The sequence below is a fragment of the Geotrypetes seraphini genome, chromosome 15, assembly GCF_902459505.1.
Source record: "Geotrypetes seraphini chromosome 15, aGeoSer1.1, whole genome shotgun sequence".
Lineage (NCBI taxonomy): Eukaryota > Metazoa > Chordata > Amphibia > Gymnophiona > Dermophiidae > Geotrypetes > Geotrypetes seraphini.
In genome coordinates this window covers 8038361-8055585 of record NC_047098.1, presented here as the reverse complement: position 1 = coordinate 8055585, position 17225 = coordinate 8038361, and the positions used below count along the sequence as shown (strand labels likewise).

Genomic DNA, 17225 nt, shown 5'->3' with positions numbered 1-17225 from the left:
TTATCTACATGTGCCTCCAGTCTTGACACCAGAATTTGTATAGTTTTCATACGGAGAATTGTAAGACAGAAAAGTCATAATTCTGTTTTGCAGTCATTGTTGGGGAGAATTGTGTGAATACAGTTATGTTTACAGAACTCAAGATGAAGGATTTATAGTAGAGTTCCATCCTGTCTTCTGTAGACTTCACACCCATATAGCACTGGAAATACAATGCTATCAAATATTGAACAGAAAAGCCCTTGAGACTTTTTCTTGTCTGTTCTGCCAATTTAAAGCCAGGATAGAGGGGCCATGCCATAGGGTTAGATGCAATGGGTGGCAATGGCACTTTGGCTTGGTCCTTCTATCTTATTTACCTCCCTATTGCTTTCCCTTTCCCCCAACACATCCTTACCCTTTTTCAGTCTTGTGGATGTTCTCAGGCAGGTCTATAACTATAATCTTCAGGCACTTGGTGGCTAAATTGTGCAGTCGCTGGAATTTGCCATCAGACCCTCTTAGTAATCTGAGAAGAGTTAGCTGCTTGATGATCTATCCCAGGGGAAATGGAGACAGTGAAATGTACCATCCAAACAAAACAAAAACTCCCACCAGGAATATTTAGAACTACACTTCTCCCTCCGTATTCGCTGTGATAGGGAATTAACAGAACCACAAATACTGAAAAAAACGCAAATAACTTTTTATGTTATTTGCTGTTTTCTATTAAAAACCATTGTGAATATGGTGAAACCGCGAATAACATGGTGGGAAACCTGGCCTGTTTCGAAAGGAGAGGCAAAACACGGTGAAGAAAGTGCTGGGAATCAGCGATTTTCTCTGTAAACGCTTGGAATCAGCGATTTCTCTATGGAAGCTGATGTAATTGGGGGGGAGGAGCCAGCAAGTTAAAAACCATGAATAATCGAAACCGCAAATGGTGAAACTGCAAATACGGAGGGAGAAGTGTACTACCAAGCACACAAGCTACCAGGGCAGTGCTGACTGTTCCTTTGGTGTAGAATCCGAGGACAGGAGAGAGGAAATGTGTGAGTCCAAAGAAGGAGAAATTGAAGAAAGTATGTTCACATGCAGCCCCTATCCTCTTTAATCCACAGGAATTCAAAAGTTCCCAGATATGCTACTTAGGAATTCCAGCTGAATTTTTATCTAGATGGTTCTATTTCTATTTTGTGGTCATAAGATCTAAGCAGGATCCACTGGACCTAAACCATTCTAGATAGATGGTTTGCTAATCTTCTCATATGCATTTCCAGTAGCAAAGATTTCATTATTCCATCCATTCATGCCATTGTAGGTAGTATTTACTTTACTTGGCCAGGTAACTCAGTTTCCAGGAGTCAACTCACTCTCTAAGTTCTCTTCACTTAAGAACCTGCTTTAGCTTCATCTCCATTTTATCAAGAAAAAGGAATTCAGTGTTTCAGTACTAGGGGTTCTATTTATGGAACCAGCTCCCACAGGAGGTGTTGGTAGAGCTAAATTATCTCTGGGTTTGTGACTGAAAAGTTAATTCTTTGAGCAATGTTATGCGTTATGATATTTTTTTTTTTAGATCAGGAGAGAGATGAGTTTATCATTTATTATTTGCTATACTATACACTGTTGGAATACCTATATTGAGAGGCAGTTAGTTAATTTTAAAACATAAGAACAATTATTATGTAAGGTACAAGCCGAATATCTTCAAAATTTATAGCCACACTAAATGATATTCATATACTAATGCTATCAGAAATCAAGTGCTACACCTTTTTCATTTGTGAAAACGGTAAAGACCTCAGTGTTTCCCAGGATAAAACCTGTGAAACAAACTACGCCAATAATAATATTGACATAGAGAAATACATCCTTGATCTTATATTTTACCGTTACACTTAGCTCTTATTTTCAGCTTTTTAACGTTTTATTAGCTTTTATACTTTTTACTAACTTTTATATTTTTATAGAGAAATAAGCACTTATCTTGTTGCCTTCTGATAGCTCAAAATCACCGCAGCTGCAGTTTTAGCGGTATCCATATGCCGCTTTTGAACAGTTTCAAATTTGATCAATTCAGAAATATCCCAACAGGCCCTGTTTCGCCCTACGGCTGCATCAGGGGATTATCTATAAAACAAAATATACTGTTACTTTCCAAACATATATATTTCCCATAAAAACTGCCTAGATTTTAAGACTACCTACTTTTCAATATGAGCTACTGCTTCAATGATTTTCTCCCAGCGAAATGGCGGCTCGGCGTACTACCGGGTTTATAAAGGAAAATAAGGGACAGCACCGCACCAATCAGCAACTGAGAAACACGGAATCATAGCCAATCGCCATGACTTCCGGGTTTCTCTTAAAAAAACGCGCGCCATTCAATCCTGACATTTTTGTTCTTTTTGTCTCAGGTATAATTTGAAATCAACCCCTTTATTTGAGTGATACAACTTTTCTATAACCCAGCAACGCATCTCAGAAAATTTATGATTGGTCTCTAAGCAGTGATAAAAAACTTAGAGACCAATCATAAATTTTCTGAGATGCGTTGCTGGGTTATAGAAAAGTTGTATCCCTCAAATAAAGGGGGTGATTTCAAATTATACCTGAGACAAAAAGAACAAAAATGGGTATTTAGATTAAAGACTTATACTCCATATGGCTTAAATGTCAGGATTGAATGGCACGCGTTTTTTTAAGAGAAACCCGGAAGTCATGGCGATTGGCTATGATTCCGTGTTTCTCAGTTGCTGATTGGTGCGGTGCTGCCCCTTATTTTCCTTTATAAACCCGGTAGTACGCCGAGCCGCCATTTCGCTGGGAGAAAATCATTGAAGCAGTAGCTCATATTGAAAAGTAGGTAGTCTTAAAATCTAGGCAGTTTTTATGGGAAATATATATGTTTGGAAAGTAACAGTATATTTTGTTTTATAGATAATCCCCTGATGCAGCCGTAGGGCGAAACAGGGCCTGTTGGGATATTTCTGAATTGATCAAATTTGAAACTGTTCAAAAGCGGCATATGGATACCGCTAAAACTGCAGCTGCGGTGATTTTGAGCTATCAGAAGGCAACAAGATAAGTGCTTATTTCTCTATAAAAATATAAAAGTTAGTAAAAAGTATAAAAGCTAATAAAACGTTAAAAAGCTGAAAATAAGAGCTAAGTGTAACAGTAAAATATAAGACCAAGGATGCATTTCTCTATGTCAATATTATTATTGGTGTAGTTTGTTTCACAGATTTTATCCTGGGAAACACTGAGGTCTTTACCGTTTTCACAAATGAAAAAGGTGTAGCACTTGATTTCTGATAGCATTAGTATATGAATATCATTTAGTGTGGCTACAAAACATAAGAACAGCCATACTGGGTCAGACCAATAGTCCATCTAGCCTAGTATCATAAGAACATAAGAAGTGCCTCTGCTGGGTCAGACCAGAGGTCCATCGTGCCCTGCAGTCCGCTCGTGCAGCGGCCCAACAGGTCCAGGACCTGTGTAGTAGTCCTCTATCTATACCCCTCTATCCCCTTTTCCTTCAGAAAATTGTCCAATCCCTTCATAAACCCTAATACTCTGTCCTGTTCTACCCGTACTCTGTCCTATCACGCCCTCTGGAAGCGCATTCCAGGTGTCACCACCCATTGGGTGATGAAGAACTTCCTAGCATTGGTTCTGAATCTGTCCCCTTTTAATTTTTCCGAATGCCCTCTCGTTCTTGTAGTTTTCGAAAGTTTGAAGAATCTGTCCCTCTCTACTTTCTCTATGCCCTTCATGATCTTGTAAGTCTCTATCATATCCCCTCTAATTTTCCTCTTCTTCAGGGAAAAGAGCCCCAGTTTTTCCAGTCTCTCATTGTATGAAAGGTTCTCCATACCCTTTATCAAGCGTTTCGCTCTCCTCTGAACCCTCTCGAGTATCGCCATATCCTTAAAGTACGGCGACCAGTATTGGACGTAGTACTCCAGATGCGGACGCACCATCGCCCGTTACAACGGCAGGATAACTTCTTTCGTTCTGGTTGTAATACCCTTCTTGATTATACCTAGCATTCTATTCGCTCTCTTAGCGGCCGCTGCGCACTGTGCCGTCGGCTTCATTGTTTTGTCCACAATTACCCCCAAGTCCCTTTCTTGGGTACTCTCACTCAATAACATCCCTCCCATTGTATATCTGTACCTAGGGTTTCTGCTTCCTACATGCAATACTTTACATTTCTCTACATTGAACTTCATCTGCCATCTCGTCGCCCACTCCCCTAGTTTGTTCAGGTCCCTTTGTAATTCTTCGCAGGCTCTTTAGTCCGAGCACCACTAAATAGTTTGGTGTCATCTGCAAATTTTATTATTTCGCACTTCGTCCCTGTTTCTATATCTTTTATAAATATATTGAAAAGCAGCGGTCCAAGCACCGACCCCTGCGGAACACCACTCGTGACCCTCCTCCAGTCCGAGTAGTGGCCCTTTACCCCTACCCTCTGCTTCCTACCCGCCAACCAATTCCTGATCCATCTATGTACGTCTCCTTCCACCCCATGGTTCTTCAGTTTCTGAAGTAGACGTTCATGGGGTACCTTGTCAAAGGCTTTTTGGAAATCTAAATATACGATGTCTATGGGGTCCCCTTTGTCCATCCGTTTGTTAATTCCTTCGAAGAAGTGCAGTAAGTTCGTTAGGCACGATCTCTGCTTGCAGAAGCCGTGTTGGCTTGTTTTTAGAAGTTTATTTCTTTCAAAATGCTCATCAATGCTGTCTTTTATCAGCGCTTCCACCATTTTCCCTGGAACCGAGGTCAGACTCACCGGTCTGTAGTTCCTCGGATCACCTCTTGATCCCTTTTTAAAGATGGGCGTAACATTGGCTATTTTCCAATCCTATTTCCACAGTGGCCAGTCCTGGATGCAAGTACCTGGCAAAACCCAAAAGAGTAGCAATATTCCATGCTACCGATCCAGGGCAAGCAGTGGCTTTCCCTATGTCTGTCTCAATAGCAGTCTGTAGACTTTTCCTCCAGAAACTTGTCCATTTTTAAAACCAACTTTGTTAATCACTGTTACCACATCCTCTGGCAAATGCGTTCCAGAGCTTAACTATTCCCTGTAAGTTCAAGTGTCTCCTAGTCTTTGTAATTTTTGATGGTGTAAAAAATTGATTCACTTGTACCTGTTCTACACCACTCAGGATTTTGTAGATTTCAATCTTATCTCCCCTCAACTGTCTTTTCCAAGCTGAAGAGCCCTAATCTCTATAGTCTTTCCTCATACGAGAGGAGTTTCAGCGTATTGTTTATGATGACACCAGATCTTTTTCCTGGGTACACTAATCTCTCAATGTGGACCTTAGCATCTGGTAACTATGATTTGAGTTATTCTTCCCAATGTGCATCACTTTGCATTTATCTACATTAAATTTCTGCCATTTGGACGTCCAGTCTTCCAATTTCCTAAGGTCTGCCTGCAATTTTTCACAATCTGCGTGCGTTTTAACAATAGTTTAGTGTCATCTGCAAATTTTATCACCTCACTTGTCATGTCAATAATTTATAAATATGTTAAATAGTACTGGTCCCAGTACAGATCCCTGCAGCCCTCCACTATTTACCCTCCTCCATCAAGAAGAATGGCCATTTAACCCTAGCCTCTGTTTTCTGTTCAATAACTAATTTCTAATCCACAGCAAAATATTGCCTCCTATCCCATGACTCTTTAATTTTCTCAGGAGCCTCTCATGAGGAAATTAGTGAAAAGCTTTCTGAAAATCTAGATACACTACATCAACTGGCTCACCTTTATCCACATGTTTGTTCATATCTTCGAAAAAATTTAGCAAATTGGTGAAGCAAGACCTCTAGGTTTGTCCAGAAACACCTAAAATTGGAAAAACTGTGCAAATTAAAGCTTTTCCCATGAATTTGATTTGCTTGATCAGAAAATAAAAAACATTTTTTTATAGCCCATCCTGAGGTCCCTCGAAGCCACTGATTACATAAAGCTCCATTTTTCTTATAATTTGCTGCTAGTTTTGCTTAATGGAGCACATTTCTTGGTATTATAGCTTTGTCATTTGTTTTCACTAGTGCTGCCCGATTCGAATCAGGTGAATGCGATTCAATTTTTTTAAAAATCGGCCTCCCGATTCAATGACCGAGCCTTCCCCGGTGCCTTCCTAAAGCAGGAGCTGCAGCGCTGCCTCTTGCTGGCTGTCTGTTGCTGCTCCTGCTTGAGGGGGGAGGGTCAGTCAGAAAGCCCTCCCCCAGCTTGCCCGCTCTTGCCTCCCCCAGCTTCCCCGCTCTTACCTCCTTAAGGCTAATATGGTAGCCTGGTGTTATAGCAATCCCTGCAGCTGCCTGTGATCCTCAGTGGCATGTTCTCTCTGCTACGTCCTGCCCTTGCTCATTGTGGGGAGAGCAGGCCGTTGTGACAGGGAGCAGGAGAAAGAGTGCCTTCGCGGCAGGGGGGAGCAGGCCTTTACGACAGAGAGGAGGCGAAAGAGTGCCTTCGGTGGGGGGAAGCAGGCCTTAGTGGGGGGAGCAGATCTTCGTGGGGAGGAGGAGAAAGAGTGCTTTCGTGGCGGGGGGAAACAGGTCTTCGGCAGGGAGGCAGGCCTGTGGAGAGGGAGGAAGAGGAAGGAGGGGGGATGCCAGACTTGGGGTGAAGTGAAGGGAAGAGAGAGACCAAACCAAAAAGAGGGGGAGGAAAGCAAAGGAGAGGTGCTGAACTAAAGGAGAGAGGGAGAAGAAATGCAAGACCACAAGGGGAAGGGTACAAGAGGGACAGATACTGATCCAAAGTAGGTGGGTAGGGTGCAGGATGGTAGGAGAGATAGGAGAAAGCCTGTACCTGGGGAAGGGGATACAGGAGGTAAGGAAGAGAGAAAGAAGAAGCTGGATATGAGGAGAGATAAGATGCTGGGCATGGATGGAGCATACAAACAGGGACACAAGGGGGGGGGGGGACAGTACTGGAGAGGAGAATAGGGACAGGGACACACAAGAGAGATGCTGGATGAAAGGGTAGATGAGAAAAGGAAAGATGGATCTGTGGATGGTGGGGTCCATTGCTGCAGCTGCGGGGGGATGGAAATGAAAAAAAGGAAAGATACTAGATATTTTGCATAAAATGTCTTTATCACTGTTTGATGACAGGAGAATGTTTTCCTATTCTTTTGTGGTTGTAACACTGTATTAGTGAGGTTATAAAGAATCTGACCCCCGTTGTTATAATAAGCATATTGGAGACTATGTAGTGTTATTTCTGTATTGATTTATTGTTCTTTTTCAATAAAACAGACTTGACATAAAATGTATTTTTTTATCAATGTATCATTGCTAAGTGTGAAAACATAAAAGTTTTGCTCCATTAAGCAAAACTAGCAGCAAATTTTAAGAAAAACGGAGCTTTATGTATAATCACTACCTTTGAGAGACCCCAGGATGGATTTTAAAAAAAATAAAATTATTTTCTGATCAAGCACAATCCAATTCATGGGGAAAAAAAACTTCAGTTTGCATAGTTTTGTAAAAAAAAAAAAACAAAAAAAACAACCCTAAAGTTGGAAACCCTAAAGACCTCCTTTGGCTGAACCCATGCTGATTCTGTCTCATTAAACCATGTTTGTCTAAGGGCTTCTTTTACAAAGGTGTGTTAGGGCCTTAATGCGCGGAATAGCGCGCACTAGCCGCTACCACCTCCTCTTGAGCAGGCGGTAGTTTTTTGGGTAGTGCGCACTAATCCGGTGTGTGCGCTAAAAACACTAGCGCACCTTTGTAAAAGGAGCCCTAAGTGTTCCAATAGCCAAATTCAGGTTATAAAACGTTACTTTTATTATTTCATTTATCTGCTGGGCATCCCAAAGTTCCTGATCAGATAAACATAGAAACGTAAAAGATGACGGCAGATAAGGTCCATAGCCCATCAGGTCTGCCCACTCTACTGACCCAACTCCAAGTCTACTATCCTAGGTATCCCATTCCCGGTGACAGGTTCCCTTGGCTTAACCCTCTAAGGGATCCCACATGGGCATCCCATTTGCTCTTGAATTCTTGCACGCTGTTTGCCTCGATCACCTGCACCGGCAGCTCGTTCCAAGGATCAACCACTCTCTCGGTGAAGAAATATTTTCTGTTGTCACCATGAAATTTCCTGCCCCTGAGTTTGAGCGTATGCCCTCTTGTGGCTGAGGGTCCTTTGAGAAACACGGCAGCTAGACGAATGTCACCCCGCTACTGAAAGCAGGGTAAGACTCAAGATCATGTTGCTGAGACACAAAAATCATTCATTTGTCAGAACCGCAATACCTGGCAACTAGACTAGACAACCATACAGCAACACGCACCCTACGCTCGAGCCAAGGATACCTACTAGAAAGGCCCTCCTTCAGAGACATCAAATACAAAAGCGTCAGGAAAATAATGTTCTCGGTGATGGCCCCAATGTGGTGGAATTCCCTTCCGTGGGAATTAAAATTGGAAGAGGACACCAGAAAGGAATAAAGACGATACTCTTCACAGAACACTTTAGCAAATAAAGAAACATTTAGGGGGGGCAACATGGAGGCTAACCCCACTTGGAACACAAAAGGGTGAACTCACAAATAATACAAAAAAAGACGAGTATTTGACAATTCCATTCCATTCCATTAGAGATTTCTATTCCGCCATTAGCTTGCGGTTCAAGGCAGATTACAAAAGAGATAAAAAACGGAGGGTTACAGTGGAAGAACATTTGTCCTTTCTAGAGAGGTAAAGAGTAAGTAATGTAGTTTCTGTGTGGCGGGAAGAGGGAGGGGAGGGGCTGTTTCAGGAATTTACAATACAGAAACAATAATTATAGTATCTGTACATAGATGGTATAAGTAGGTAAGAATCACATAGTTAGCTCATGTATTGTAATACCACTACTGAAGCTCAGGTATTATATTATATTTCATTTTTTTTGTTTTATTTATATTTGTTAATTAGTAAAGTGGTAATTATTTGTCATTTTTGTTTTCAAATTTACAGCTGCTAGCTTTATATTTATATTTTGTACAAAATTAGGGACACGCTTCACTCTGTTTCTGTGGTGTTGCGTTGTGTTTTTGTAAATCATTTATATTACTAAGGGTTCAAGAGAATGAGAACAACCCAAATACCAAAACACAAATGCATACAACCGGTGCAGGTACATATGATAAAAATACAGTCCCCACTAACAGCTGCAGAAAGAGACCAGAAAACAGAGCATTAAAAGGAGTCCAGCAAGGCCCGTCAAAACTTATGCCCTGAGACAACTGTTACACAAAGGCAAGAAATGGTTGGCTCCCTGAACTAGTCAAATGCAGAAATACTGAATGCCCCCCAACTATCGTCAGATATGGGGAATGGACTAGGGGGTCATCCCAATTCACCCAGTCGACCCTGTGTATTTTCATCATTGTGTGAAGAAAAGAAACCTATCCTGGACAACTCCCCAGTTAGGGGAGGCTCCAGACTCACCGCACAACACAAGCCATCCACACTAATAGACACACCACAAACTAACACCCCATTCGGTGTCCCCCCCCCCCATTCCCCCTACTGTAACGGGCAGTTAGAGGTAACTGCAGAAATACCTTCCATAGTGCCTTATAGGCTAGCACCTCAAAGTTTAGAGAATGCTTGTAATAGCAGAACTTGAAACGGGCCAATTCAGACATCTGACCCTGCCAATGCTCCAGAGGTATAATCCCGTTTTGTATCCAGTGTTGTAATATGGTTCTTTTAACAGTCACTAAGGTCATGCATATAAATCGCCTTTGTGGTGCTGTGAGGCCCTGAGCTTCCAGCAATGTCTGGTCACCTAGGAGCAGTATCTTATAATCCAACTCCCAGATCCTTCTGCAAGACCAGTTGAAGCTGTGCAAAAGAAGTGTTCCATAGAGTAAGTTTGGGACACTCCAGGAAGGAGTGTAAGAGTGTCCCAGGGGCCCTGTTACATTTGCTACACAGCGCATCACCCCATAATCCCATTTGGGCTCCCCTCGCTTTGGTAATATACGCCCTATGCAAGACTTTGAACTGAGTTTCCTGCCAGGCCACGAACTTCACAAAAACATGCAAAGTGTGAAAAAGCTCCTGAACAGCTGAACAGGTGTATAGTGAGCAGAGAGATCACGATTCCAAGTGGTCCTGCAGTTTAGATAGAATGCCGGTAGATGTGACGGAGCGGGCCACCTTATACTATACGGAGAGAGAACCCATAGAAGCCGGTATGTGAAAAAGGTACTCGTCCAGGGGTCCACACTGCCACTCCGTCCCAACCAGTCATTGAAGACTCAAGAAGTAATGCCGGGCTTGCAAAAAAATTGGTTGTTAGGGATTCCCCAGTGCTCCTTGAAATGTGCGAACGTGGAGAAAGTGCAAGTATCCCCATCAATCATATCATATAAAGAGTACGAGCCCCCCCGAAAGGCCTAAGCAACAAATGGGGTACGACCTAAACCCGGTGGGAAGTTGGAATTTCCCACCAGCTGCATGAACGGAGAGACCAAAGGGGATTTTGCCTGTGCTTTATGCCACCACCTCCAAGCCGAGCAGAAGGGCCCCATGGGGGGGAATGCAAGAGGTTCAAAAATGTGAAAGGGGCACACCAACCCGACAGCCACCCCGGAGGGGAAAACCGAGTGGACCTCGAAACCCCTTCGTGGATGAAGCGCATGAGGGCCGCCACGTTATATGCTCCAACATCAGGGAGGCCAAGGCCTCCCTCCCCCTTGAGAAGGGTCATTTTAAGGGTGTTGCATTGTATGCAGAGTCTGGCTTCTTGGCAGCTCAGTTTAACCTTTTGTTTACATATTTCTTTTTTTTAGCTTGTAATTATTTATTCCATACTGGATGAGGGTGTATCTGTTTTCTGTATGTATGAAAAAGTCATGATTTTCTGTTATCATTGACTGTAGGATCAATTGGTACTAATCTGGCTTGTTTCGTTTTGCAACGGGTGTATTGATATTCTAGAGTGCTCACTGCAGTGTTTAAGATGCTGCCTTTTCTTAGGTACACCCTTGTTATACGAATCATGGATTATTACTAAAAATATTTTTTTCATTTTGAGGAAAGTTGGTGTTAAAAATGATAGGTCTCGGGTGTCAAATGCACTAGATATGCCACTGTTGTGAACTTATGATGAAATGTAATGGACACACAAGACACAAAAGGGGCTCATTTTTAAAACACTTACCCCCTCTTCTAGAAAGCTGCGCAGTAACGGCTCTGAAGCCCTTTAAATCTCTATGGGCTTCGGGGCCGTTACCCCACAGCAGCCGCTAGCGCAGCTTTGTAGAAGAGAGGGTTAGATACACAAAGTATCATTTGTGTGTCTTAAGTGCTTTAAAAATAATAATAATTTTTATTCTTATATACCGCCAGACCAAAATGGTTCTAGGCGGTTCACAACAAGTGAAGCTGGTACATACAAGGCAGATTACATCAAATTATGGATATAAAAGACTCAATTAGAAAATTAAACATGAAATATTATGATACAAGCCTATCAAATAGTTGTGTCTTTAACAATTTTCTAAAATCAAAATAAGAAGGGACCTCTAACATAATTTTACCCAACCATACATTCAATTTAGCAGCCTGAAACGAGAGGGTTCTCTCAAGAAACTTCTTATAACGACAGAGTTTTGTGGAGGGATACGTAAACAGAAGTGCCCTGCGTGTAATCTTATTTGACTGGTTCAAAGAAAAATGGGAAACAGGATAACCTGGTGACACACCGAAGATTGATTTATAACAAATGCATGAAAATTTAAACATAACTCTAGACTCAATCGGCAACCAGTGGAGTTTCTGATGAAAAGGAGTAATATGCTCCCATTTTTTTAAACCAAAAATGAGTCGGATTACAGTATTTTGAACCACTCTCAATTTTTTAAGAATTTTACAAAGGTGTGCTAGTGGTTTTAGCGCACGCTAGCCGCTACCGCCTCCTTTTAAGCAGGTGGTAGTTTTTCAGCTAGCGTATCTTTGTAAAAGGAGCCCTATGTGTTTAATGAATGAGAAGGTTCCCGCCTTCCCCAATTATGATGATTTTTTTAAAGCATAGCTCACCATCTACACACACAACATTCACTTATACGGTTGATAAAGTGGTAGGACTTTATAAGATAAATGAAGGAATAAAAAGTAGTTTCATAACCCAAATCCCACTTTGGGGGTCACTCTGAACAGACTATATCTATTCTTTCTGACCTATTTTGTTCTCTCCTTGCTTTACTGCTCTATCCTATTACTATGACTCTAGACAGCGTTACATAACCCTCATAGATTCCTCGCAAAGTATGATATATCAAGACTAAATAAAACTTGAAACTTATTGGCATTATACAATATTGATGAAATTGGATTTTGGGGAACATAGAGGTTACATTTATTTTTCCCAGTTTATTTTGGAATAGTCAAGTGAGCATAGCCATGGCCCATGTAAGAGCGGATAGCGTAGCTGGTTTTAAGAAAGGTTTGGCCAAAGTCTATAGTCTGTTATTGAGAAAGACATGGGGGAAGCCACTGCTGGCCCTGGATCGGTAGCATGGAATGTTGCTACTCTTTGGGATTCTATATGGAATGTTGCTACTCTTTGGGATTCTACACAGACGCGGCAAGACCCGGAAACCTGCTACAATCATGACGCCAGCCGCCGAAGCCCGAGAGAACATTTTCATTTGTTGTTAGAACTGGGGAAACTGTTCCACCGTATCAGTCCCGTTACTGGAAATGCCCTTTGCCTCGTTTCATTCTGCCCCGCACCTTTCTGATCTGCTAAAATGCTTCGTTGGGATGATCTCAGTAAGTATTGCCGTACATATGAAGTCGGCTTTTCTTCCCCCAATTGCCTAAGCCACAAAGCACATAAGGTCTTAAGTAATAGGACCAGTAAGCTCTGGAAATTATTGTTGCAACAAGTGATAAAAGTTTACGTGTCTGGGTTAAAAAAAAAAAAGTTTGGAAAAAGTTCATGGAGGTAGACATGGATAATGCCACTGCTTATCCTTCGGGTTAAGTTGCATGGAATATTGCAACTTTTTTTGGATGACACTAGGTATTTGTGACCTGGACTAGCCTCTGTTGCAAACAGAATACTGAGTCAGTATGGCGGTTCTTATGTTCTAAACCAGTGTATCGCAAACTGTGTGCCTCCTGAGATTTCGGGTGTGCCGTGGTACACTGGGGAAGAGGTGCGATGCCGGTGTCAGCTGACGTGCCTCTTGCGAAGAGAGGCACGTCCTGTAAGCAATCTCCCAACGCCGGCACCTCTTCTCCCTGCTGGCCCTTCTCTCCAGCGCAGGTCCTTCTCTCGGTGCAAGGCCCGTTTGTGCATGTGCTGACATCGGTGTTCTGATATCACACATGCATGTGAAGTCACACATGCGCGTGACATCAACACGCCGATGCCAGCGCGCGCATCAGGTGTCTCAAGCTGGGGACACTACGTTTAGTGTGCCCCGGCTCAAAAAAGTTTGCGAGAGACTGTTCTAAACTAGTGAGATAGTCTTTTAGAAGCTTCTGTAACTGTCTGAGAACTGGAGAAATATAGGGCTGCTTTCACAAAGCCGTTTGGCAAATGCTCCGGTGTCCATTAATTTCCTATGAATGTCGATGCGATTACTGTAGCAGCGGCTGCTAGCTCGGCTTTGTAAAAGGGGGAATAGTTTCTTACCTTTTAACTAGCCATGGAATTTTTTTTAATTTTTATTTATAGAACATTCACTCCTACAATCCACTTGTGCTATTAGTAAGGAATGTGTCTCTTTTTACCAATGAGTAGATTTTCTGCCATTGCTCAAATGCTGCTCAGGCCACTGCAGAAATCTGACTCCATCGTCAGTTGCTGATCTAACACCACTACAAGCTGGATCTTGCATTAAATCTTCAGATTAAATGCAACTCCTCTACCTGCAACTGAAATTTCTGGTCTGGTTCTCCTGTCCACCCAAAGCATTACGTTCAGCTAAGGTGGCATGATGGGGGGGGGGGGTGGGGGAATTCCATTTCCTCCATGCCATCTGACTTAATCACGAATACCATCTGTAAATCATCCTCAAACACAGAAAACGCAGTACCTATTGTCCTGAACCGCAAACACAATGAATCAATATACAAATTATGTAAGAATGGATTGACCCTCGAGGTAAACCACACCGCATTATCCTTGGGATGGCAAGCATGCATGATTTATTGGGTGACGCATCAAAACCGCGGAGGACAACAGCGCGTTGACAATCCTGTGCCGACATTTGCATGCAGGGCAAATGCGTGCCACTGTTATGAGATCTTCCCTTTTGCGCTCTAAGGAGGGGATGTGTGTGTGTGTGTGTGGGAACTCCCACTACACTTAGAAGTCCTCACACTCCCGGGAGTTGGAGGTGTGTGGAGGGACCCCCCCCACACACACACACACACACACTACACTGAAAACTCCCGAAGACTGAAAACTGGAAGGAAAACAGGAGTTTTCACTGTAATGGGGGGGTTCCCCCAAACACCCCCCCCCCAACAAGAGCACAAGCAATTCCAACTGCAGTCTGGGGGAAAACCTCCCTCACAGTGTAAAACTGAAGGCTTCAAAGTGGCAGAAGCGATGGCGCGCATTTCTCCTGCGCTCAAATGACACAGGATTGTTGGTGCGCAGTTGTCCTCCGCGCTTTTGACGGTGTACCGATTTATTGTGATAAAAGTTTTGGCTAAGTCCAAAAAGACAAATATTGCACTTTTGCCCTCATCTAACCAATACATGTAGATCTCCTTATTTTTTCTCTCTTTTTTAGGTAAATTATTTGGGAGAGAGCTTGTGGTTTTGTGGGTTGGCGAAGTGTTGTCTTATGTTTTGGTGTGTTGATGTGTTTATTGCATTTGCTACGTTTTTTTTTTTGTGATTTTATGATGTGTATTATTTTGTAATCCACATGCGGAATATAAATTTTTTTTAATTTTAAAAAAAAAGACAAATATTAAACTTAAAGAAGGTGAACATGAGGTACAAAACTACCTGTAGAAATTGTGCTTCTTGAGGATACAAGTTCGCTGTGAAAAATTTAGGGGTCCTTTTACTAAGGCGCACTAGCCATTTAAGCGCAGGCTAAACGCTAACGCATCCGTAGACTATAATGGATGCGTTAGCGTTTAGCGTGCCTTAGTAAAAAGACCTCAGTGCAGGGGTAGGCATTTCCGGTCCTCGAGAACCGGAGCCAGGTCAGGTTTTTAGGATCTCCACCATAAATATGCATGAGATGGATTTGCACCTCAAGGAGGCAGTGCATGCAAATCCATCTCATGCATATTCATGGTGGAGATCCTGAAAACCTGACCTGGCTCCGGCTCTTGAGGACCGGAATTGCCTACCCCAGTCTTAGTGTATACTAATAGAAATTAGATAAGTTCTTACCGTCTTTAGATGCTCCCTGTTGCGTTCCAATTTTCCTGAAAATCCTCGCTTCCTTCTATAATGCACTATTCCACGCTTGACCTGCACAGAGGAAAGGTGAAGAAAATATTGGGGCTGAATTCATCATCGATTTTTGCTCTGTGTAAAAAAAAAAAAAAAAATTCCTTTACTTAATGGTGCTAACTAGAGAATGACACAGGGACAAATTTTTCTCCATCCCCGCAGGAACTCAATTTCCACGTCCTATCCCCACGAGTTTTGTCGCTGTCCCTGTCCCATTCCTGTAAGCTCTGTCTTAAGTGCACGAGCCTTGAACGCTTATGATTTTAAAGTGTTTGAGGCTTGTGCAGATGAAACATAGAAACCTGATGACAGATAAAGGCCAAATGGCCCATCTAGTCTGCCCGTCCACAGTAACCATCATCTCTTTCTCTCTGAGAAGATCCCATGTGCCTATCCCAGGCGCTTTTGAATTCAGACACAGTCTGTGTCTCCACCATCTCTTCCGGGAGACTGTTCCACACATCTACCACCCTTTCTGTAAAAAAGTATTTCCTTAGATTAGTCCGGAGCCTATCACCTCTTAACTTCATCCTAGGCCCTCTCATTGCAGAGCCTCCTTTCAAATGAAGGAGATTCGACTAATGCGTATTTATATTGCATAGGTATTTAAACGTCTTTATCATATCTCCCCTCTCCCGCCTTTCCTCCAAAGTATACAGATTGAGATCTTTAAGTCTGTCCTCATATGCCTTATCACAAAGACCACACACCATTTTAGTAGCCATCCTCTGGACCGACTCCATCCTTTGTATATCTTTTTGAAGGTGGGGCCTCCAGAATTGTACGCAATATTCTAAATGAGGTCTCACCAAAGTCTTATACAGGAGCTTGCAGGAATGGGGCAGGGACAGGAAAAGAACTCACCGTGACGGGATGGGAAAATGAGTTCCCACGGCGATGGTGAAAAATTTGTCCCTGTGTCATTCTCTACTGCTAACCCTTCTGAGACCACGGTACAATGGCTCTTAGGATCAGGAAAGCACTTTTTTTTCCTACTTGGGGAGAAAAAACTGATTGAAGTTCCAAAGGGCATTTCTTGGTTCTTCTCTAGATCCTCAGAAGGAAATGTGGGTAATAAGAAAGGATGGCATGGCATTTCTTTCATTCAAACTAGCTACCGATAAAACACCATGCCAAGCTTGAAAGTTCAGATCATTGTATTATTAAATACAGTGATAAGAGCTGAACTATTAATAATATTAGACCCATAAATCTACTACTATCTCCACCTAAGTCTAAGCAAATTGTAAAATGGATGTTTCTCTACCCTATGGCAGGTGCCCTTTTCTTGACATTTGCTTGCAGATTTACGAGACCTTCCTCTTTCCGTAGCCATGGAGGTGCTCTTGACAGTCTAAGAATGGCTCCTTAGCAGGTGGGCCCAGGCCACAACTCCTGGTAGTGCCTCAACTGCTTACTTTTGCTTTTCACCTGGGGAAATGTCTGTGTTGAGGGAGGGGGGAGAGGTGGTGACATCACAGGGGAGGCTGTGAGATCATTTTTGTAATCAAGCCCAAACTGCCAGGAGGTCAAAGCACTGCAGCCAGGAAGGGAGCAGCAGGAAAGTTGTTGGAACTCATGGTGTCCAGAGCATGGGTTGCTCTTGGTTAGAGAATGACCCGGGGACAAATTTTTCCCCATCCCCGTGAGTTCTTTTCTTGTCCGTCCGTCCGTCCCCCCCCAATTCCTGCAAGCTCCGTCCTTATCTTCACAAGCCTCAAACACTTTAAAATCATAAGTGTTCGAGGCTTGTGTGGTTAAGGCAGAG

The 17225-nt window shown here is 42.7% G+C and overlaps 1 protein-coding gene across 5 annotated transcripts in view; it reads left to right on the top strand.

Annotated features, from left to right (window-relative positions):
- The window catches only part of CTRC (chymotrypsin C), a 55274-nt gene that overhangs the window by 11245 nt on the left and 26804 nt on the right, over positions 1-17225 (top strand). The gene's annotated exons all lie outside the window — the stretch shown is intronic.